Source organism: Leptidea sinapis, chromosome 11 (genome assembly GCF_905404315.1).
Source record: "Leptidea sinapis chromosome 11, ilLepSina1.1, whole genome shotgun sequence".
Classification (NCBI taxonomy): Eukaryota; Metazoa; Arthropoda; class Insecta; order Lepidoptera; family Pieridae; genus Leptidea; species Leptidea sinapis.
The window spans coordinates 10,908,974-10,935,862 of NC_066275.1; positions in this window are offsets into that span (position 1 = coordinate 10,908,974).

Genomic DNA, 26,889 nt, shown 5'->3' on the forward strand with positions numbered 1-26,889 from the left:
CCCTTTCGTGGAAAGATATTATCATATAAGATGTTAATAGTTGAATCATTCATTTAGTACCTATAATTATATATATATATTTATCCTGTGAATGGTACTATTGTGAAATATATCGGACATAGTATAAATTGGGATATCATCCACACCATTTAGATGTGTAGCGTTTAACCTAGTACCCCGTTGTAACCAAGCTTTGGAATGAGCTTACGTGTGCAGTGTTTCCATGTTTCAAAAAACACTTCGAGTACACTTTTCTTAAACGCTGGCAATGTTCCTGGGATTCCTCTCGTTTGTCCTCGTCTTATATAAAAAATGCACCAACATGTATTTTAAACAAGAAGGTAATGTCTTCGTATAAATTAAGGATATTAAATGGGATAAATCAGGATACGGACTTTCGTATCAAACCACATTTTGAATGGCTAACTCTAAGCTTACAGGCGCTCTGTATTCTCGGGGGCTTCACGAAACTATTTCTCAGTTTACGTCAAAGTTTGCCTGCAAATTGTGCTCAGGACGAACACATCGAAAACAATCACAGCTATTTTGCCAGATATTTCAGCATTATGGTATAATATGTGTGAACATTATAACTTGTCTGCCCATAAAATATATTGCTTAAGCATATAAACTTAATTTATTTGAATTCTTGAAACATTGGAAATCTTCGATGCCTACTACTCGGCTAAGTCGAGTTAGTAAGTCTTTTGTGGGGCGATGTATATGCTTTTATAACAAGATCCCAGAAAATGTTCAAAACAAAAGTATAACGTTATTCAAAAGAATTGTTAAAAAGCGTTTGTGTGGTAAAGGTTACTATAACATAAATGACTTTCTTAATGATACCACAGATTGGGAATGGAGTGACCGCCCTCAGGCTATTAAATAATAAGTTTAATTGTACAATATTACTTTGTAAACATATTTATTCTATGAAAAAAAAGCCCGCTGAGTTTGTTGCGCCCATTCTTCTCAGGTCTGAGGCGTTCATTTTGGAATGGGTTGTAGTTTTTGACTTTCAATAAGTGATGTCACATCCTGTTTTGAATAAAAATATTTGAATTTGAATTTGAATTTTCCTCCAATTTACATATTCTCCTTGACTTTATTATTCATTATCATCATCAACATTTTAGCCAGAATACGTCCACAGCTGGACAAAAGCCTCCCCAAAGATCTCGCCCTGGAATCAAAAGATCTCTCATCCAACCTTGTTACCAGTAGACCTCTTTTGCACAGGATGCCGGTTAGATTATGGATACCACGACGGTACCTATTTCTGCCGTGAAGTAGTAATGTGTAAACAGTACTGTCTTTCGGTCTGAAAGGCGCCGTAGCTAGTGAAATTACTGGGCAAATGAGACTTAACATCTTATGTCTCAAGGTGACGAGCGCAATTGTAGTTCCTCTCAGAATTTTTGTTTTTTCAAGAATCCTGAGCGGCACTGCATTGTAATGAGCAAGGAGTATCGATTATCATCAGCTGAACGTCCTGATCGTCTCGTCCCTTATTTTCATAAAAAAAAAACAAATCTATTAACCTTAACACTACCGGTCTAACTTTAATTTATTTGTATTCCTTAAAAATTTGGAATGCTTTAATTTATTAAAATCCAGAAGCATCTACTAATTAATAAAACTAGAATTACTACAATTGCCTTTCAAAAAGTGAGTATGTTGCCATCGGTAATTTTCAAGATACTCAAAAGCTATTTACCATTCGAAAATATACTAACACAACCTCTGTCGAAGACCATAAAAGATCACAATGGTCGCGTGCTGCTGGAACAAAAAGGCTGTTAAAGCTATTAAAACATAAATAAAAATCCGCAAGAAATAAAGATAGGTCTGCTTCGCGTATCAATAAAGGAGACCTGAGACTTGGTGCTCCTCGTTGATACACAAGACATGCCCTAAATCCATTCTTACAGTCAAAGAGAGTGGCTCCATCAAAATGTTTATAATCCCTGCGTATTAATAAAAAATATATTGATCGCAGACTTGCAGCACTGAAACATGGACCAATACCTCAAAAACCGTCCTTAAAACATGAGGCATTTCTTTCCTGTACAGAAAACTGTAAAATAAACTTTTCAGCGCAGTTTTAAGCTCAAAACGTAGATAATTTATAAGTTTAGATAGAGCCCCTTGCTGCTAGACAACGGATGAAAACAGGCCAGGCTTATTACTATAGTGTGCGTGACAAGCTACGTCTTACACTCGCGATTTGTATGTATATATGTGTAAGTGTGCGTGCCTTGCTCAAAACAGAGTTTAACAGTTAACTACATTTTTTTTCGAAATTATCACAGTTGTCTGCGAAAATGCGTTGACCCGTTTTAAGGGCTTGCAACGCACTTATGATTATTATTGTAATGAAAAACAGCATAAGAGTTAGTGATCACTTTGTTCAAAAAATAACATAATTGTTCAAACCGCATAGTTCTAGAAAACAGTGGGTGATATATTAATAACATCTATACTACAATTTAGGGTAATCTGAAGATAATAAGAAGAGCAGGACGTTCAGCTGATGGTAATAATTCTGAGCGGCACTACAATTGCGCTCGTCACCTTGAGACATAAGTTGTCAAGTCTCATTTGCCCAGTAATTTCACTAGCTATGGCGCCCTTCAGACCGAAACACAGTACCTAATGCTTACACATTACTGCTTTACGGTAGAAATAGGCGCCGTTGTAGTACCCATAATCTGGCTGGCATCGTGTGCAAAGGAGCCTCCCACTGGTAAAATTATATCGTCTAATGCAAAAACAAGTGAGCGATACAATCCAATCATAATATTGAATCAGTAGAAGTCAGGATTTACACGAGAGTCACCTCTAATGTAAATTGCCTAGTGAATAGCCACAGCAATGGGTACTCGTATCTCAATGGACCATAAACAACACCAGCGTGAATACAAATCGCATATTAGAGCGTTCATCGTGAATGGCTTTAATGATATTATCTGTGCTATCGGTAAAAGGCCAAGCGAATTATTCTCTCATTAGTTTTATCATGTAATTACTAGAGCCGGTGCTTTCTATTCAGACAAAGATCAAAATTAATGAGGTCAAAATGAAACAAAAATGTATATATAAATGATTTTATAATATGCAGCATAAAAATTACAATCAAATTTGTTAACGCATATTAACGATTTATTAATTACTATTTAATTTTTTATGAAAATAAGGGATGGCACGAGATGGGCGTTCAGCTGATGGTAATTGATACGCCCTACCTATTCCATTTCAGTGTCATTTCATACATTCATGTCAGGATTCTTGAAAAACCCAAAAATTCTGAGCGGCACTACAACTGCGCTCGCCACCTTGAGACACAAGATGTTAAGTCTCATTTGCCTAGTAATTTCACTAACTACAGCTTCCTTTAGACCGAAATACAGTAATGCTTACACATTACTCTGGATTCTTGAACAAACTCAAAAATTCTGAGCGGCGTTTAGATAGACTATGATAACTATGAAAAAGTAGAATAAAATAGACTTTAAAACTTACCTGTATATTGAGCAATTCACGCACACCAACACAAAGTGACATACAAATCACGAATGTAAGACGTAGCTTGTCACGCACACTAAACTAATATACCTGGCCTGTTTTTATCGGTTGTCTAGCAGCAAGAGACTTTATCTAGACGTATAAATTATCTGAGCTTTATGCCTATAAAGGCATAAAGCTCAGATAATAATATAATGGCACATAAGTGCCATTATATTATTATTTATAAAACACACCTACAAGTAAGTCCACCTTCCTTAAAGGCCGGCAACGCTCTTGTGATTCCTCTGGTGTTGCAGGAGAGTGTGGGCGGCGGTGATCACTTAACACCAGGTGACCCGTACGCTCGTTTGTCCTGCTATTCCATAAAAAAAAAATATCTTAAAAACCAACGAAAAATTAACGCAAGCAAATTATCATAGGCTTAAAGTTCATTAAATTTTCATAACATAATTTAATATGTGAAGTTGATATCCATCGTAACAATATTACTAAGGATGAGCTTAACAGTTTTTCCTCCCCTCAAATTACCTTCATTAGCTAATCCCCAAGAGAGCATTACGTTACCTGCATCGTCTCTTATTTATGCTAACGTTGATATTTAAATAAATTTACTCATTTACAAGATGTGATATTTTACCCACTTCATGTAATGTCAGAGGAAAATGTATAAAATTTCAGAACGCGTAAGCCGCTAATAAGGATTATTAAAGAGCTGTGTATTATTTTATGGTTACGGTTATAATTTTCTGAGTTCCTTACTTTTGTGTCCATGTTATAAATGTTATTGATTCAACTTACAATTATACCAGTATCTATTGCCATAGTCTATGCTTTCGAGAGTTAAAATTTTAATATGTTAAAACATAACGTTATGGTAAACCAGTGGGAGGCTCCTTTGTACAAGATGTCGGCTAGATTATGAGTACCACAACGGCGCCTATTTCTGCTGTGTAACAGTAATGTCTAAACATTATTTTTTTTTCGTGTTGAAAGCTAGTGAAATTACTGAGCAAATGAGTTTGAACATCTTATTATCTGTTTTTCAAGAATACTGAGCGACACTGCACTGTAATTGGCAGTGCGTATCAATTACCATCAGCTGAACGTCCTGCTCGTCTCATCCCTTATTGTTTTAAAAAAAGTTCTGGGAACACCACATTCTTAATACGTAATCGTTACAGCCACGAAGGTCCTAACCATGTGACTGCCCTTGCCCCGTCGTCGATTTCAAATAAAATTTTTAATGATTAGGCGAAATAATAATTAGTCGATAGTGACCATGATGACTCATCACATTAGGTTACACAGTTTCTCGTTAGTCCTCCCCTTTTATAAAAAAAAATGTGTGTGTGTACTTATGTATTCATACAAGAAGTTATACTTCTTTGGTCTAACGAAGCAAAAATCATTAAAATGATTTATTCCTCGTGCTTTTCTACGTTTTTAGAAAGAACAATTTTGTTAAAATCTTGCAAAGATGGCTTTGACAATTAATTATTAAATAATGAATACGGCTGTATTGGCTTGAACCCTTAGCTTGTCCTAATAATGGTCGAAGAAACCAAAAAACTAATAACGAATGACGCAAATATTAGAAAATTTTAGGAACCAACTTCAACCTGTTACTTTTGTTTTACAGTGATGCGCGCACATGTTAAAATGTCACTCTTGTAGTGTGTGTATCATTTTTATACACCTATGCACACATTCATCGCTCCAACTAATATATAAGTAGTTGCATTGCATAATAAAAGGGCTTATTATCGCAGTCAGACTATAATCATTTCAATACCCGAACCTTCAACATCACACTCTCATCATTTGTTCATAACGCGCCTAAAGAAGTATAACTTCAAAGATAAGATTTCAAGTTATCATATAATTTTACTAATCTTATACACAGCAGAGGTTAAATATTCAAAGAGCTAAAGTTTGATATAAAATTGATATTATTGTTATAAATGAAGCGAACAATGCCAATATATTTTCTGACACTTCACTTTTCAGGTAATTGTGGTTGAAAGTTTTGGAACGTGTGCTCAATATAGATGAAGCAAATTGTGGTAAGCGGCTTACTGTAATGTTATTTTGCGTCATCGTTTATTTTTCACTATCGATAACTAATAAAGAAGCCATTTAAAGGAATAATTGGTTTTTCTCAACGATATTTTCAGAATTTTATAACAAAGTGAACTCATTCCTTTTACCTTTTAAAGGTCCTCTTTTATTTTACGATAAGAAGTAATAATATGATAGGGATTGCTTGTAACTAATTCTAGTAGGCTTCTTATGATACATAATAGCTTTAAGGGTAAATGTATACACTTTTATAATAAAGTCCCAGCCACTGTTCAGGCATTATCTATAAATAAATTTAAAAGTTTTATTAAAAATGGCTCTGTCGTAAATCCTACCAATCCACAGCTGAATATCTAAGTGATTGGATAGCCTGGGACTCAATCATGATTATTTTATAGCAATAGCAATGAGAGTACAATATTGTATATTTTAATATAAATAGCGCAAAAAAAGAATGCGGGGAGAGTTTCTCAGAGCGCCACCTGTTTCCGAACTGGTAGTAGTATCTAGTATATTAGAAATGACATCAAAAAGAATTCTAAAGAAATCAATTTTCAGAAAATAAATGCCTTTTATGCCTTCACGAGCTAAACTATCATCTGATGGTGAGGAACAAAGCCTGAAAGAGAGATGAACATCTCTAATGGAGATGGAGCGAGATAGAATAGAAAAGTGAACTGTAACTGTAACCAATTTTGATCAACAAGTCGTAAACAGTTAGCTATACTTGGCTTTAGCTCCCTATTATTGTGATTACCAAACAAACTAACCTTCGACAAATAAAAATTGGTCACCAGCCTAGCGAAACTCTAAGAAAAACGCGCTTCACTCGATTGTATGAAACGTCCAGTTATTGATAGATTGACTCATGATGATTATAATCTTCTAAAAAACAGAGATAGCCGAAATCAACTACGTCTTAGGCAACTTAAGCCGAATAATACTTCATCACCAATCGCCATACTGTAATTACTAATATTTCAAACTTATGTCAAATCACTGCACGTTTCATACTTAATTAAATTTGAATTTTCACTTAGGCAGCCTTTACGTTGTATTTACATTCTATTTGCTGGTCACGTATGCTATACAAAATAATTTTCTAACCAGTGGGCTATTTATCTAGTAGATTCTAGTTATTGTAATAATTTCATATATAGTAAAATAAAACTCAATCACAAACCGGGTGTCTGTTAAAAATAGCACACTCACTGCGCCCACACGGTTCTGACTAACGATGGATAAAAATTTCATCACCATCAATCTCTGCTCGGCACGGCGAGGTTACAAACACTAAACTAATTGCAATTTTTGCTTTCACACAACATTTTGTTTAGCTTTTACTTTTGCACCTGAATGTAAAAATAGTAATAGCATATTATAGTCTAGGTACCTGTCAAGTTAAACTTATGAATTTGAGATGAGAGACGCGATCTAAAGATCAAGGTCTCTGCATTTTGTGTACATACATGTATTATGTAATTTGGGTTATTGCAATAGTATCTGAGAATGATAACAAATAGCAAACTATATTGACGAACCCTATAGCCCAGGTAGTGACCCTGTCCACTAAGCTAGAGGTCCCGGTTTCGAATCCCGGTAGGTGCAATCATTTATATGATGAATATGAATGTTTGTTTCCGAGTCATGGATGTTTATATGTATGTATGTATGTTTAAGTAAGTTTATTGTATTCAGTATATCGTTGTTTTGCACCGTTGCACAGCCTATGCCTAGCTTAGGGCAAGATAATTTGTGTAAGAGTGTGTCAATATTATGTTATTATAATAATTATACTAGCTGACCCAGCAAACGTTGTATTTCCGATATTAAAATCGCGCTACAAAAGTAACTATGATCGTAGATGGGTCAAAATTTGAAGTTGTATGTATGTTTTAATGCTGACTCATAATCAAAAAAATTTAAAAAACTTAATAAAAAAAAAATTTGCGTGGACCACCCCTAACATTTAGGGGGATGAAAATAGATGTTGACCGATTCTCAGACCTACCCAATATGCACTCAAAATTTCATGAGAATGGGTCAAGCCGTTTCGAAGGAGTTTAACTACAAACACCGCGACATGAGAATATTATATATTAGATTCAGCGTTGGAAAATAGCAGTACCGAATCTATAATAATCTGAATAATATAGTAATGTTAATCTATTATATAAAATTAATATATCTAAATGACCTCAAACAATAATGGCAATGGAATGTAAGTATCTGTGCGAAATCTAAATAGAAACGAGGAGATCTGATCACCATAGCTCGATGGACAGATAGCCGTTGGAGCAGTAAGATCCTCGAATGGCAACCACGTACTGGAAGGCGCAGTGATGGTAGGCCACACACAAGATGGACTGATGATCTGGTCAAGATCGCCGGAATAAGAGGACGAGCGCAATACCGATCGTCGTGGAGATCTTTGGGGATACCTTTGTCCAGGAGTGTCTTTCTTTCGGCTGGTAAATAACTTCAGAATTGATTATATCCAATGATTGTTCTGCTAGCAGCAAGTTTGATGTCATATGGTGTATTGCTCCCATCTATCTTCATTCATATTTTATCGACGTGCAACGTAAAGCTGAAAGATTCAGGACACTGACAATCACTAGGTTTGCTTGGAGACATCGCTTTATTTGCGTCTTCAACAAGCGGAGAGTTCCAACCCCGATGAACACGGACCCAGCAACCCATCAAGGCATATACTCTTCTCTTACCTCTTACTATTCTGGACCTGCAGCTCCGTAAGGTCTACTGCTGACTTAACCACGAGTAGAACACTCGCCACCAACTCTCAAAGCTTGGGTACCCAGTAGACCCACTCACGCCAAAATATTAATAACCTGAATCCAATATTCAAATGTTATGAGCCTTCTAGAGTGTTCTTCCGCTGAGATTCGCCTCTACACGAGGCATCCACGGGAGATGTTGACTCGCCAAATTCTGGCACGAGACTGAGTCAAAATACGTATCGAATTGATTGAATACGAATCTTACCGGAATTTACACTCAAGAAGGATTAATTATTAGGAGAAACATTTGAATAATTATGGATGTCCTAAAATTAACGCCTAACTTAATATAAATTATATCGAATCCAATAAGCAACGCCCATATCTACTCCCAATGAAATGGATATTTCCATGCTCCGAGGAAAAGAATGACTTAGAAGGTAAACAGGATCATCTCCAAGACAGTGGCGAGAAGTTATCGCCGATCATCTTCTACCAAATCTATCTCGGGCAATGTTCCGAAGAGCTACATGACATAATTCATGCCGGCTGATTCCAGCATCATGCTGTTCAACGATCTTAAGGTCTTGCAGCGTTCCTAATAGGAACCTGAGGTGTTGTCAGATAACGTGAGCAGCCATGAATGTTTCCATCAGAAAATTCCCTTTTGTTCTCCTATTCCATAGAAAAGCATTTCTACAAAATCGTCTAGTGTGCACACTCACCTATTGTAAATCTGCCATGTTTAACAATAAAATATCAGAAAGGATTTATCGTAGGACGTGCACAAAGGGTTGATTTATATCATTCCGCATCCAATTCCATTTTCCTATAACAAATTATTGTAACGGTTAAGGTTTTGCCTAACTTGCGAAAGTGTGTTTGGGTGAATTTATATTCGTTTCGTGTTACAGATTGGCTAATTGTGATTTAAATTCAAAAGTTATCAGTAAAATTGAACGAATAAATATTTATTGTTTCGGTAAAACACCACGAAGGGAAATTTAATAGGATTTTATATCAAGCTTGATATTGTATGACTAGAAAATTAAGATATGCATGTAAAAGTAAAATGTTCATGATTTGTTGTGTAGCGATTATGTATGTATTTCTTTTATATTTAGTGAGGAGTTAAATAAACCTTGTATGTACTAGAAAATAAAGGATTGTGTGGTTTTATGAAACCACGATAAAAATGAAACTTTTTTTCACATTATAGACATTTAACTATAAATTTTTGGAATAGTATTCCATTAAGGGTATAAGGGCGAACTATAGGCGCCGCCCGACCGTCACGCGACATGCAACACACAGACGAAAAAGTTTTAGACCATGTAATAAAAGATTCACTTAAAATAAAAATACTGAGCGGTAAGAGAGCGAAGTGCCAGTGATCCATTGCTCTGTGAACGGCTGGATCACCTAGGGTTGCGTATACATCGCTTCATTGTGTGTCTTCTTCACCATTTATCACGGGAAGAGCTATATCACCCTAATTCCTACCGCCAAATTCCATATTCGCACGACACGCCACCAATTAGGGATGTGTGGCGTCTACATTGCGGTCTTTCAGGAACTTTCATCAACGTTCAACAGTTGTACGTACGTACTCATTTTGCGAGTTTATGAGCTCAATTTATCCGGGACGATAGACCATGAGTACCTTCAAAAAAAGCGCGTACACCTTTCTAAAGGACCGGCAACGCTCTCATGATTGCTCTGGTGTTGCAAGAGAATGTGGTCGGTGTTGACCTATACTCTGGTTTGACTTCATGTTCCATAAAAACAAAAAAAAGTAAGAGTAAAGTTTGAGAACAATTTTACCCTCGCACCTATCATAATATCGGATGACACAAAGTATTTTGTCATAGACTATATTTATAAAATTGAATGAATGTTAAAGATGAATACTGCTTGAGGCTGTAATATCTGTTTGCAATGTATCTATTTGACCAATTCATTTAATAAAAAATATTTACAATTGAAAACATTTAGTAAAAGTAGAAAGTTAACAATTAAGTTGATTAACCAATTAACTGACATCATTTTAACAATAAATTTTCAATACAGACAAATTTACTTCCAACCTAATGACATAGCAGAGCATTATTGTATGAAAATTTTGTCATTTAACCATAAATTAATGGCTCTGCATAAAGGCTTTCCGGAATTTTTATCCCACATTAATCAATTATCCCCTTTATAATTATTACCAACCAATATAATTAATTAATAGATCACAGGGGATGATTACGTCATCCTGTTATAAATCATGAAACGTGACTAAAATAGGCGTGAATGAGTGAACATTATTTGTGTTATTACAAAAAAGTTGAACACTTGTTTTAAAAAAGTTTTATGACAAATCTTTGTATTTCTGTTGTTTAGCGTTCAACTCAAAACAAATCTTATAAGTATATTTACAATACTATGACTACATAAAATTAAAACTATCATAACGTGGAAGCGTGTTAAGAATTCTGGCAGCATTATTATACGAAGAACGAAGCGAACCCACCACACTCCCTGATGAAGGACCTCCGAATGGTCCGAAACTAGTCGGTACCGACACCGACAAAAACGTGAGTAAAGCCGTATTAATAAATAAGTATTATTATATTATTCATCAGTGAGTAATACATCTCTGTACCGTTTGGTGTCGAGTGTCCTCGTGTACTATCTTCGCGCTTCTAATCTCAATAAGGCTACTGGAAACCCAAGCGCTGGCAGCTATTTCAGTCAACGGATCAGCCTTGCTATCCAACATGGAAATGCTGCCAGTATTCTTGGTACGCTTCCACTTAATGATAGTTTTAATTTTATGAAGTCATAGTATTGTAAATAAAGTTACAAAATTTGTTTTGTTTGATTAAATACTAATTTACTCAGAAAGAATAATATTTTAGTCTAAACTTTGAGTAAACGTAAACAATCTTTGGACATTGCTTATATTTAAGCACGAGTCGAAGCTTGTCTAAGGAGTGTCTAACGGATAGATAATATTCATCAAGCATACTAACGGCCGTTCCCAATGTACTATCTACAGATAGAGATAAATTACTACCTTCTACTGACAATAATTAGCTGTCAATAATCTGAAGCTGTCCCAATATACCCGATAAGTCATTTTACATCATACAAACTTCTATCGCTGGTATACTATTCGTCGTCCTATTGACAGACAGCGTGTACGGATAAGGTGAGTTACCGTCGATAAGTTTAATGGGACAGAAAAGTCAACGATAGTAACGTTTTTTATCTCAAGTAAGAGATAGACCGAATATTGGGAACGGCCGTTAGCTTATAATACGATGACAGATAGATTACAGCTGTCAAAAATTGCGTTCCGTTCTTTTATTTGTTTCTGTACACTTCAGTTTATGTTTTGCTTAACGACATTTAGTTAAACACTAGCTAAACACTGTTTGGTAATAGGAAAAGATAAATTCCATTTTATAAGCCATGAATTAATTATTTTTTGGAAATAACACCGTAAATGGTTATGTATTCACACACAATGGGGCAATATTTTCTTAACCTGTTATATCTTAAATTCTTGAAAAATTATATGTAATTTCGTATAGAGTTCAACTACTTTTCTGGAAATATTAAGTTTTAATTTTTTTTTTGCTTTTTATAATAATGTCTTTTGTTACTTATGATTAATTCTTAATTGTTATTATTACCAAACTATTACTGGTTCTGAATTATTATACTTCATTTGTATTTCTTGTTTTACTTATTTTGTAGGCAGGCTCTTCTACTCTCACTCTAACCAATTGTTACTTTTATAGGATTAAGCATTAATATTAATAATAATACCTAAAATAATTTAGTTATCTAAACTTTTCTCAAGTTAAACAATTTCAATATTAAATAGTTCAACTTGTATTAGTATGCGTTATCACTTCTGTTGGGGTTCCCGATACACAGCCTTTTTTTTTAAAAGAACAGTCTTGCAGTCTGTATTTATTTTAAGCACACATCGTTACCAGGAGTCTTATTACTAGTAATATAATCAGCGTAGCAGAACACTCTAAGAAAAAAATCGATTCACTCGATTATATGAAACGTGCAGTCATTGATAAATGGACCGTTGACGGCTATAATCTTATAAAAAATGGAGATTGCCGAAATCTGTTCTGTGTCAAATCAACTCTTCGCTTTCAAACTCAGGCGGATTATAATACGTCACCAATCGCCATGCTGTAATTACTATTATTTCAAACTTATGTCAAATCACTGCACGTTTCATACTTAACTAAATTTCAATTTTACCTAGACAGTCCCACCTCTTATAACGTAGTAGTGACATCCTCTTTGATATAATAATCTTTTAAATAATCTGCGTTATGATAATAAACAAACTTTATATATATAAATATTTATATGTGTGTGTGTGTGTGTGTGTGCGTATTTCATGCCTATTTTCGATCAATTCCTCAAATGTATCGCATAACACCCCGATTTTGAGAATTTGTAGAGAATTTTATGAAGTGTGTGCTGATTTTGATACATTCCTTACACTTGTTTAAAAATAATCTATATAAAAGTAGCTAGTTTACGTACAATAATTTAATTTTTAACTTAAAATTCATTATTATGTCATTTCTGTTGGGCCCATTTTTCTTTACTGTATTTGGTGAATGATGTGTAAAATTTTAATTGGATCTCAGGATCATAAAAAATATAGTTTTATCCTGTTATCTTTTATTGTACCTAATTGTAAATAAATAAATATATGTCGAAACGATAAAGATTGTGTAAAGAAGGGTGTAAATCTTATTGGACATTGCTTGACATGGTGTTACAAGCAGTTAATCCTCTGATCCGGGTCGCTGTGAAGCTTCCACGTTCGAAATGTTCATGTAAATCTAAACTAGTCAACTGTTCGGTATAGCAACAGATTTTGTGAATTTGAATTCCTAAATTAAAATGTCAATTTGGATACATGAGCTATTTTCATAGCATTCTTTTTTAATCCTATTAATTTATAGAGGGTGTGAAACCAGTAACATGCCACCCTCATAATGCGACAATTAAAGTTACGCCTATTGCTAGTGGGAGGCTCCTTAGCTCAGGATGGAGGCTAGATAATGGGTAACACAACGGCGCCTATTTCTGCCGTGAAGCAGTAATGTGTAAACATTATTGTGTTTCGGTATGAAGGGCGCCGTAGCTCAGAATTTTTGGGTTTTTCAAGGATCTTGAGCGGCATTGCATTGTTATGGGCAGGGCGTATCCAATTACCATCAGCTAAACGTCCTGCTCGTCTCATCCCTTATTTTCATAAAAAAAATCTTGGGAGTACAGACTTCGCCATTTATGTTACGTTCACTGAAACCACTACACAAAAAATTACATATTATTTCAATGTTACTAGGTGAATACAAAGCTATTTCGAAGCGAAACCAAAAAATGATGAAATACAGTTGTGCTTGATATGAAAAAGTATAAAATATAAATATTTTTATGAACTAAATTATTTTTATACCCGCAAGCTGTTTTTACTATAATGTAGTGTTTTAGGAAAATCCTGTAGCATATAATGTAGTATCTACTTTTCTATCAATTGCGAACTTGCAGCGCATATATTGTAAGATCACTGCAAACATCTAAGTTATGACAAAAATAAGAACAAAACTTACACATCACCTACTTAAAAGAAACCATTTATGAAATCTGGAATTAATTCAGTTTATCACCGCTGTTACAACCTCGAAATTTACGGCTACAATTTCATATTCAAGAATTCGTATAATAAGTGACATCTATGATATACAACAACGTCCCTTATATACGAAAAATATTGATTAAAATCACATTCCAATAGTAGTTGACTATTTACCTGATTGACAACAATAAATTCATTTTCTTAATTCCTTCAAAAGGCCATTAAAACAGAACAAAATGTATATAATCGCTAAAATTACTACATTTAAAACGTTTAAGTTCAATTCTGTTGCAGTGTAAGTTAAACTTGATAAAAGTAGTGAAATTTCAGTATGAGCTCTTTTGAATATTTATGACTCACGGATATTGTAAGTCGACACAAGTTTACCGCAGTGCATAAGCGTTAGTCGGGCCGCTATTGTTTGTATACATTTATATATTATATCTATAGCTTCAGTGAAATGCGATTCAACACCAACTTTCTAGTTTGCATATTTATGAGAATATTCGAAAGATCTTGACTGCAAATAAAAATAGCAGCGCGACTGTTTCAACAAATTTGAATTGCAAAAGATAAAAAAGTCAAATTTTCTAAAGTTACGAACTGTATATATATCTTCTTAAAATATATAAATACAGATGTTTGTTTCCAGTGAACCCCTAAAGTAAGGAAGGGATTTTAATGGGCATTACATCATGGAGTGCAGTTAAGTCCAACTTGAGAGATATTTGAGAGATAGGATAGTTTTTATTTCGATTTGAGACCTATAATTATTTTTATTTCCAGTATTTGTTTTGTGTGGACATATTTTCTATGACATCATAAGCTGCAGTCTATGTTAAAGTTAACGTTTCTGTTAACGTAAAATTTGACTTAAGCCTTATCTATAACAGCTAGCCTTTTTTTATCATGCAAGAGACAGGATTACAGGTGAATTGTAGATGACAGTTTTTTTGTAACAAAAGCTTACATACATAGTTTTTTAAAGATAAATAATTATAAACTAATATCAGAAATAAATAAATAATTTATGAAATATGGTTGAATTACAATTTAATTAATGAACTATTTCACCTGATTCCTGCCGCAGAATTCCACCTTCGCATGACACGCCACAAGTTAGGAGAGCTTTCTTTCACGTACTACAAAGCTGTGACGCTATGACATGCGTACCTTCAAAAAAAGCGCGTATTCCTTAAAGGCCAGCAAAGCTCCTGTGATTCCTCTGGTTTTGTAAGAGAATGTGGGCGGCGGTGAACACTTAACACCAGGTGACCGGCACACTAGTTTGTCCTCTTTTTCCAAAAAAAAAGTATCGATAAAATCATCTTAATTTCGTCATGAATTGGACAGAACATAGTCTGTCTGGTCAGCTAGTATAAATGATATAAGAAAAACATAAACAAAAATAAACAGATGAAGTAACATAACAAGCATGTCAATGAAGGAAGGCAATAAATAAAACGATGAAATATTGCCTTGAGGGGTAATTTGTAAGCCATTCTATTTTGGCTGCATAAGTATACGGGGATCTTCTAAAGTTACCTTTTACACGTTCCATGTGATTTGTGGCATCCTGGGAGCCACTAACATGATTTCTGCTTGTGTATTGTACAAAACATGTAGATTATGTTCAATATAGTAATGTGTTATACTTTTAGAATTTTTTAGATGGTTTTTTGAGAAGGGCAGTAATGGCCAAGTCGGAAACTACGATACTTAGAGGAAAGTCGTGAAAAGAGTTATGCCCTCAATTTATAATAAAAACCAATAAACTGCATATTTAGGTTTTTTTAAATTTCTTGAACTTTTTCAAATAAATATACAGCCTGTATTATTAAACCAATGGATTCTGTTGCTGATAAACTTTGGAAAGATATTTATTACTAAAAATGAAAGCAAATAGAAAAAAAATACAAATTGCTTTCCATATCTCACTTTTATCTAACTAATAATTTGTTCAAAATGGTTTCCGTTCACTCCAAATCCATAAGTTTATACGTCTCTCTAATGACCTTACTGAATTTTATACCATGGCAGGATCTTTGATAGAATATCAATAAAAATGGTAAGATTTCTAACAAAAACTTTGAATAAGAGGTGAGTTTTCTTCCGTGCCAAAATAATAAAATAAAAAATTTGGTATTTAAATTCATTTTTAGTAATACAAATCATTGATCCTTATCAATCACAGACTCCATTGGTCCAATAATACAAGATTTTTTTTTTGAAAAATCATTCTGCAGTTGATGGTTTCTTAGTATAGGTACTTAAGTATTATCAATAACAGACAAATAAAGTAGAGAAAACTATAAAAAATAATTTGGATCTTAAAATAAAATAATATGAACTTTTAAGCAAAGAAATCATTTGCAAAAAAAATTATGCATTAAAAAAAGGCATGTTATCTTATTTAAGGGTTGACAACACACCTGTGATTCCTCTGATGTTGCAAGAGAATGTGGGCGGCGGTGATCACTTATCATCAGGTGATCCGTACGCACATTTGTCCTCCTTTTCCATAAAAAAACCTTGTATAAAAACGTTGGCGCGAAATATACTCACCGTGGTTGCTGTTTCAACCGATTATAAGAAAATATCATTAAATGCGTTAAGTGGCTTGTGCATAAGAAATTTAGAATTGTGCATAAGGCATATTCTGCATTTATCTTAAAGATTTTTTTTTATTTTACATAAGGGACTAGACGAGCAGGACGTTCAGCTGATGGTAATTGATACGCCCTGCCCATTACAATGCAGTGCCACTCAGAATTCTTGAAAAACCCAAAATTCTGAGCACCATAATTGCGCTCGTCACCTTGAGATGATAAGATGTTTAGTCTCATTGGCCCAGTAATTTCACTATCTACGGCGCCCTTTAGACGGAAACACAGTAATGCTTACATATTATTGCTTCACGGCAGATAAAGGCGCCGGTGTGGTACCCATAATCTAGCCGGCATCCTGTGCAAAGGAGCCTCCTACTGTTAAAATAGCTATACTGTGAAAGAAATCAGTATCTTAATAATAACTTCAATATTATTAAGTTCTCGATTATAAACTAATTACGCCACAGAACCTCCATTTACTAGCCTGAAGCAAGGACAATCATCATTCCCACAAATTTTGGGGAAAACAACGACCCGCCCCGTGACGATGTTGCAAGCAATAACATTTTAAACTATAATTATAATAATAATACTATTGACACACTTTTACACAAATGATCTTGCCCCAAACTAGGCATAGCCTATAATATGAGTACAACACTATTGTCCCAAACTATTCAAAGCCTACTAACCTACCAAAGCCTAGTACTATGGATACAAAACAACAATTAATATAAAACAGTATACTTACTTAAACATATATAAATTACATATAAACATCCATGACTCGGAAACAAACATCCATATTCATCATATAAATGTTTGCACCTACCAGGAATCGAACCCGGGACCTCTAGCTCAGGAGGCAGGGTCACTAACCACTGGGCTATATGGGTCGTCATTCATAAAGGCAAGGCATTATTATAGTACAATCAATATATTATGCCTTGAATTTGATTATATCTGTATATAGGTACTAGAGGAAGAACCAAACAATGTGCAAAGAATGGCTTTATGGAATAGGAGGACAAACGAGCGTACGGGTCACCTGGTGTTAAGAGATCACCGCCGCCCACATTCTCTTGCAACACCAGAGGAATCACAAGAGCGTTGCCGGCCTTTAAGGAAGGTGTACGCGCTTTTTTTGAAGGTACCCATGTCGTATTGTCCCGGAAACACCGCACAAGGAAGCTCATTCCATAGCTTTGTAGTACGAGGGAAAAAGCTCCTTGAAAACCGCACTGTAGAGGACCGCCACACATCCAGATGGTGGGGATGAAATCCTAACTTGTGGCGTGTCGTGCGAAGGTGGAATTCGGCGGCAGGAATCAGGTTAAACAGCTCTTCGGAACACTCCCCGTGATAGATGCGGTAGAAGACACACAATGAAGCGACGTCTCTACGCAACGCCAAGAGATCCAGCCGTTCGCACGCGGTCAAATGGATCGAGCAGATACTGGGGTGCGTCAGACCAGAGATGACAGCAATACTCCATGTGTGGCCGGACCTGCGCTTTGTAGAGCGCTAGAATGTGGGCCGGCTTGAAGTATTGCCGTGCTCTATTGATGACGCCCAGCTTCTTCGAAGCCAATTTGGCTTTGCCCTCCAGATGGCCACGGAATTGGCAATCGCTCGAGATTTATATTATAATGTCTAATGAATGAATGAATATCTTAATGCTTTAAGGAACTGCCTCAAACCATAATTAAGTACTTGACGTCAATTAAAATAAAATGTACCTAATATTTACTCCCGTGGTGAAACACATTCCTAAGAACACCCTGCCAACCTATTGACAGTAGGATGGAAAGCAAATTGTTGAAACTGAAAAGAAATTGGAAGTAAAGAAAATAAAACTAACATTATGACAGTTTTAAGATTCTACATATTATATGTACTTTACTTTAATCCATGTTACTATAGAATCACCTATGCATCATCTGCAAAAATACTCCAACGATTCGGAATATTCAAGTTAAACGTCAATAAAATAACCTAAAAAAATCAAAAGAATTTAAAGAAAATAAAACGTTAAAAAAATTCTCAATAAATGCATTTAAATCACCTCCAAAAACAGAAAAGAACAGGAGGTTTTCAATGAGAAAATTATATTCGCAAATTGGTCCCATTTTAAAAAGGCCTTAGATCTGATGTTGGAATATATCAAGAATTGAGGGAACTCAAAATTTGAAGCAAAAAAATACCGTTCTTGATATTAGTAAAAGGAAAATTCAAAGGACTGAAAATGTTACCACTAAACTGATCCGGTGATGAGCCGTACTATATCTGAAGACAAACAAACTTTTTTTAGATCTTTATGGAATTTTCCCTCGTAACAAGTACTAGTTTTTCATTCAACTTGTAGTATATTAAAAAATACTGCCGTATGGAGTAATAAAAAGGCTCATATGAAGAAATGTGGCCATAATCAATTGGGAAGGAAATTGGCTCAATCCTCGGAGTGCTTGCTTTTAATTTATAAGCTAACTTGGCATGAGTTTTCTTCCATTTGACCTAATTCGAATAAACTGAGCATTCAAATTGTCTGATGTTGTAATTTGGTCCAACAGTCAAAAATGTTTTTGTTCCATACAGAGCTGTGAGTTCGTCTCTTCAATTCAAGCTGAGGCCAAAGTAATTAAAATATCTAAAAGTAGAACGAATTATAAAATCTCTATGTTATTAAATAATTATTATTTTGTGTAAATTAGCCTTTAAATTTATTATAATTTTTATAGGTATTTTGTAGGTAAGTGTCCATGTTTTAAATCAATAGGACTTTTTAATAAAAAATCACAGAAGTTTACGTATGGCTAAAAAAGATCGATAGATGATTTATTTGTAGATGTTATAAATACTATATTTCTACACAGATTTTGCACTAAACCTATATTGTGAATTGCTAGCTAGTACATTGCTAGTAGGGAAGACGTTCTACGTACTCGGCGCTGCGCACTCTTGTACTTTGCTGTACGGTTTTTCACCGATACTTGTAATTTTGACGTGGCTTATTGCAATTGTTATAGGTATCTCTAGTGTATCACGGCCTTATAATATTAATTCTAGTTTTTAAAATTGTGTGTATTTATAAGGTCACTATGTTTTGATGTACAGGTAAGAAAATGCTTACGGCTATTACGCGTATTGTTTTATAGATAGATTGTTTCCTTTATAAATCAAATATTGTAAAATAAATTTCTAAAATCGTAAATTATTAAACGAATATTATAGTAAAAAAAATCAAAATATGAAATAATTTATCAAAACAGATACTTATTTGAATATTGGTTTACGCAACGTGCGATACGAACGTGGTTTATATTATATTATAATAAAATCTTATTACTTCCTACAAGTATATGTACGTAAACAAACCATGAAAGTTTCCAACAAAAAATATATGGACACAATTGGACGTAACTTAATACGGCACCTTTATTTTAAAGTGGTCAAGTAAATACAGCCTAATGATCCATTACGTACCCGAGGCTCTTTTGAAGCATGGACAGCCTTTTAACTCTTTTCGTACTCAACATTGTTTCGTTCACAAACGAGGTGGCTTCGTGAGTGGGATACACAATCCCCTTTGAGAGTAGGGTAAACACTTTGTATTTCCTTATACGAATCAATCAAACTTTCACTGTTTACATTTCGTCAAAAATTAATTATTGCTTACAATATTCATTTAGTCTTTTATGGTTTTTATTATGAAAATGAGGGACGAGACGAGCAGGACCTTCAGCTGATGGTAATTTATATGCTCTACTCATTACAATGCAGTGGCTCTAAGGATTCTTAAAAAAAATCTGAATGGGACTACAATTGCTCTCGTCACTTTGAGACATACGATGTCAAGTCTCATTTTCCCAGTAATTTCACTAGCTACGGCGCCCTTCAGACCGAAACAATAATGTTTACACATTACTGCTTCACGGCAGAAATATGCACCGTTGTGGTACTCATAATCTAGACAGCATACTGTGCAAAGCTGAGCCGCGCACTGATAAAAACACTCCCACTTTGGTTCAACAAATTATTTCAATTATGATTATTTTTAGCTCCGAAAAGATAGTTGTTTTGTTTTTATGAGAAAAAGCGACGAGACTAGAGAGCAAAACATTTACCTAATGGTAAGTCTTGCCCGTATGTCACCGACATAGCCCAAATGATTGCGAAATTGAAGTGGCAGTGGACAGGGCACATAGTTCGATGGATAGATGGCCGGTGAGGCAGAAAAGTCCTCGAATGGCGACCACACAAGATGGACCGATGATCTGGTCAAGTACGCCGGAAAACGTTGGACGAGGGCAACGCATGATCGATCGTCGTGGAGATATTTGGGGGAGGCTTTTGTCTAGCAGTGGACGTCTTCCGGCAAACTATAATAAATTTGCATGTCATTAATTAAATATATATTCTGCCGTCATATGAATATAAAAAGACGCATGTAACATTTTTCCCAAAATTGAGTTCACATAACATACATTCCGAATCAGTTAATAAGGCACATCTACTGATATTTTTCATTTTTGTCTATTACAACTAGAAGTCTGTTAAATCACTGTGAAATAGGGCACGTCGTCTGTATAATTATAAACAGATGTAACAGGATTATTTTTCCTGTTTTTAAATACTTTGGCTTAAACTTCAAGCTACAGAAATTTTTATTGAATGCTAAAATATAGAAAGCAAGACTCCAGACATTGTTCATCTGGCAATCTAGCCCAATGATTGTATCACTTAGCTAATCGTCCTACGACGCATCATTCATAAATTTTCGATGGAAATTAATACATATGAATTTACTCGAGATGTCGCTTATCCAAATCTAAACACCTATTATTATTTTTGTGTATTTTTTCCCTTCCACTATAATATATACAAATATATAAAGAATATTTTAAAGTCCCAAAATGATCATCATCATTTATGAAGAAGGAGGAATATGTCTACTGCTGGACAAAGGCCTCCCCCAAAGATCAACATGACGTTCGGTCCTGCGCTGCCCTCATCCGACTTGCGACATTCCGGAGATCTTGACCAGATCGTCGGTCCATCTTGTGGGGTCTACCAACACTAAGTCATCCGATACGTAGTCGCCATTCGAGAACTTTATCTTTAAAATTTGTTGCCAAAATTATTTTCGATGTACAACACGTAACTTTTAACTAGGTCCTCGAGGAACGGTTAAATATTATGACCTCTAATGAGAGCCACAATTTATCACGCGAATATTACGAGTGAACATAATAACCTGACGCCGTTTTGTATAAAGGCGTTTTCTTATTTACATTCGGTATACAAATTGCGCAAATGTGAGCGTGAAATAAAATTTTCATCGCCTTTGTTTTCTCGGGGACTAGACTTTTCTCACATTATGTAAATTTTGGTTACGTATATTAGAAAACAAATTTGTGAGCGTATATTTCACTCCGCACCGTATGCAATTTTATTAAAAATATTCGTATGAATTTGTCACCAAGTAAAGGTATATGAAATAAATATTTGATAGTAAAATATATATTGTCGTCAAAAACGTCGAGGCAAGAAGCGAGTACGAAGATGATTCGGTATTCGTCTTGGCTCGAGTGTAGTCTGCGTGCGGTGCGAGTGCGGACGAGAGTGGGCGCCGGCTGAGCCGTGAGCGCCGAGCGGGCACTCAGGGAAAAACTATCGAGCGAGGCGGTTGTGTTGCACGCGCATGCCGGGAACACCGTGCTCTTATTCGGTTATCTATTATAGCTGTGAAGTAGAAGGAAACCTTTGTGAAGAGAAAAAATTGTTGCTAATAATTACTGAGCGTTAGTAAGACTGTGTTTTACTTGGTGTTCATGTGATCGGCCTTCATAAATATAATAATATAAAAGTGAATATAGCTGTTATTATAAAGCCTAATTAAAAATAATAGAATTAAAAGAAGAATAGATATCAAGGCGTTTTATATCTATGTTATATGCTTTTCGAACAGATTTGTTATTGTACAGTATTGAATACAAAACTTATTAATTTTATTGCTAAAATAATTGTTTTGATATCATTAATGGTCTGATTTACATTATTTAATAGAAACTAATTAGACTATCACTTAGTATAAAGTGCCACAGAAAAATGCAATGAAAACACTTAGCAGCCGTCGTCCACTACAGGTTCTAATGAGGTGCCTTCATCGTTAAGTAAATTGGAGGAAATACTGTTTAAAGTCATCTCTAAAGAACAACTTGACATTTTCACTGTGACTATTAATTTACGGAATTAAAAGAATTTGCTCAACTTCCCTTTATCATGAAAGGCGATATTTGAGTTTATTTAATTTATTTAACACGAGCTGTGCCTGTGACTTCGCCAGAGAAGATTTCTCTGTACAAACAAACAAAAAAACAAAATATGACAGAGAACTTGCTTTATTGATATTTGATTAAATAATTCCGAAAAATCCGGCGTTTATAAACTAAGTTGTGACACTTGTAACGGGGTATATATAGGCCAAACAGGTCGAATTTCGAAATAAGATTAAAGGAACATATTGCCGCATTTAGGAATAATCATCCCAAAAAATCACACTTCGCGAATTAATAAATTAATGAATGGATAAGCTTTGTAAAAAAATAGTTTATTTTTGTAAGTTCAATACTTACGAAAGCCCTATTTTCTGAGTGATTTCCTGAGCAGCGAACAACTGGGAGACTCCTTTGCACAGGAGACCGGCTGGATTATGGATACCACAACAGGCCTATTTCTGCCGTGAAGCAGTAAGTGTTGGCATTACTGTGTTTCGGTCTGAAGGGCGCTGTAGCTAGTGAACTTACTGGGCAAATGAGATGTAACATCTTGTCTCAAGGTGACGAGCGCAGTTGTAGTGCCGCTCAGAATTTTTGGGGTTTTCCAATCCTGAGCGGCACTGCATTGTAATGGGCAGGGCATATCCATTACCATCAGCTGTGCGTTCTGCTTGTCTCGTCCCTTATTTTCATAAAAAAAATTAAATAAAGTAAGTTGGTTCGATTTTTGCTAGGTTTCTTTCAAATTACAAACAAGCAATAAATTGTTATTGTTTAGTTCTTCCTTATTCATGATCATTATCTCTAAACTACTTCATAATTTATAAAAATAACAATTCTGATGCTGTTTACTTTTAAATACCTAGGTAGGTGTAGTATTTTTACAATAATAATTACAGAACAATTTCAAAATAGACCTAAACATCTTATTATTTATTGGTTACAACTCACTTTAAAGAAAGCTAAGTATCGATAGAAGATGTCCTTCTCTACCTTTGAATAGCGCCGCAGTCAAAGAGACACCGCCGGCACGTGTATCTCTTTGACGGCCGCGGGCGGCGCAATTCAAAGGCAGCTAGGCAAAGCGGCAACGCCGCCTATATTGAAATATAAAAGTTCATTGAATCATTGACCCAGTAACACAAATCTTTCAGGACGTTTAAATTTGTTCAAAATGTAAAGCCTACTTTTTGTGAAAACTACTGTACGGATTTCGTTAATTTTTGGTATATCGTCAGCTAATATAACTAACTATAAGCTAACAAGTATGTACCTATATTTATTTCATATAAGCTGTTTCCATACTGTGTATCAAAGATTTACTTATTTTATCAGTAAGTCTTGACTTGTACAATGTATCAGTGGTAATTTAACTGTGTGTTGTTCTGTGAAATCATTTTTTAAAGTAAATATTTTCAATTTTCAATTTTTATTAAAAAAAAATAAAAAAAGTAATTTGGTACGATTTTTGATAGGTTGCTTTCAAATTACAAACAAGTTCGTGCCAAAAATGTACTACATAGATCACGACACAGAGATTTAAAAAAAAATTTTAAATAGTAATTTTTATCTAAGTGATGTATGGTTGATTAACAATTTTCTAATTAATTCACTAACGGCCATTCCCAATATTCAGTTTATCTCTTATTTGAAATAAAAAATCGTATCTATCGTTGACTTTTCTGTCCCAATAAACTTATCGACGGTGGGACGACGTATAGCTTACCAGCGATAGAAGTTTGTATGGAAATTGTAATTCACGCGTCCCAATACAAGACAGGTCAGTTTCAGATTATTGACAGCTAAGTACTGACAGTAGAAGGTAGTAATTTATCATCTGTCTGTAACCTGACCGGCCGTTAAGGAAACTGCAGAATATACAGTGATAGTAATCGGTAGCCTAACAATTTCAATCGCAGAATATTTAAAATTCTAACTTTTAATGATGCTCGCACACTCCTTAGAAAATCTAACATAAGTGCAAAACATTCGATAGAAATATCTGTTGAATTCATTTCTAAGCCAGGCCGCTCACCAGAGCCACACGCAGGCTATAATTTACTTCGCCATAACTTTTGTATGACTTTTACTTCGACGTAATATTATGTCACACACCAGACGGACATTTTTGTTTTGTATTCAATCATGTCAACACATCATCTTCAGACCATCAAACGAACAGTGTTTAATTAAGGAGAAAAAACTGTGTGATTAGTTTTACCTACTTATTAAAGACGGTACAATAATTAATGGATATTTTTTTATATTTCCAAGAGTTGGACTGACAAAGAAAGTTTCAAGTTTTTTTTTGTCGAATGTCTCATAAAAAATATTACACGTCACAGCAGAACTTTTAAGTGTGCGTCAAAATTAATGTATCTCGTAGAATTAATTATTTATTTATACAACAATAAAAATTGAAATAAAAAAAATTAAGGGTTGTGAATAAAAAAAAAGTATCTTATCTCTAAAGTTGAATCAAACTGCACACAGTAAGCAAAATTTGATTAAAATGGGTTTAGTTGTTAGGAGTTTATCGTGGACAAACGATGTGGCATGAATTTTTTATATAATTTAAAGATAATTTATTTGGCACATTTTCAAATGTTTTTTTATGATAATAAGGGGCGAGACGAGCAGGACGTTCAGGTTATGGTAACTGATACGTCCTGCCCAATACAATGCAGTGCCACTCAGTATTCTTGAAAAACCCAAAAATTCTGAGCGGCACTACAACTGCGCTCGGAAGATGTTAAGTCTCATTTACCCAGTTATTTCACTAGCTACGGCGCCCTTCAGACCGAAACACAGCAATGCTTATACATTACTTATTCACGTCAGCAATAGGCGTCGTACCCATAATCTAGCCGGCATCAAGGTGCCTCCCACTGGTGTATGATGCTAAAGTGAGCATAACACAGTTGAAGGTAGTGTGCGACCTGGCTAAATGGATTTTAAATTGAATCTATACCAATCCACAACAGGATAGTACGAGTATAATCCTTTAATCTGCACATTGCTTCAGTCTAAACGATCACAGAGTTATCCGTTTCGTTAGTGATACTGGTGAACAAGTTGTACTGACTCGCTCACGCGGTCTCCATTCGCCATTTTTTATTGTTTTAGGGCTTAGATGAATTAGATTAATAATTTCTTTAATTTAATTATTTTAAAGTTATCATATATTTCAATTTATAAAAGGCTCGAATAATGCCTTTATTTATTTACGGTATTTGTGGATGGATGCATTTACAGTACTCAATAACTCTTGTGTTTTTAATTAGTAATTTACCTTTAACCTACTCGTGTAAACCATTATATAGATTATTTTAGTTGCATCACTTTGCATATATTGTTATTGAAATGATTTGTAAATTGCATTAAAATTGCATTCGTATAAATAACATATTTAACAAAAAATAACGGACAAATTTTGAACAAAATCACAATGATATTCATAGTTTCCTTTTTCTACTGAGACAAAATCTTTTATATTTTATTAGGAATATTATATTACAATAATGTGAATTAATTTAAGAACAATAATTAATAGTAACATATTCTCCTGGCCAAAGTAAAACATCTAAATGTACCATGGCCACTGACCAAGGTACAAGTAATTGACAGTGACCGAGGTACAACACTACTCCAACTTCAACAAAACCGTGGATTTTAGATAATTTGGGTTACTTATCTCGTAACTTTATGGTTGTTTCAATACCAGATAAAGAAAAGAACCAATGGCATATAGAAGTTCAGTGACAATTGTAAAACTACTTACTTTTTTCCCAAAAAACATTTTTACGTCGATAACACTAAACACCGGCTTAGCGGCGGTAAGCGACTACTTTCAAATTGAATTTTCAGTAGTGACGTACAGAATACACTAGATAATAGAATTTAACATCGCGGGAATTTTTGAAACCACCCTAATGGCGTAACACATAGTGCCAAGGTACCTCAGGTTCCCCTAAACCTTA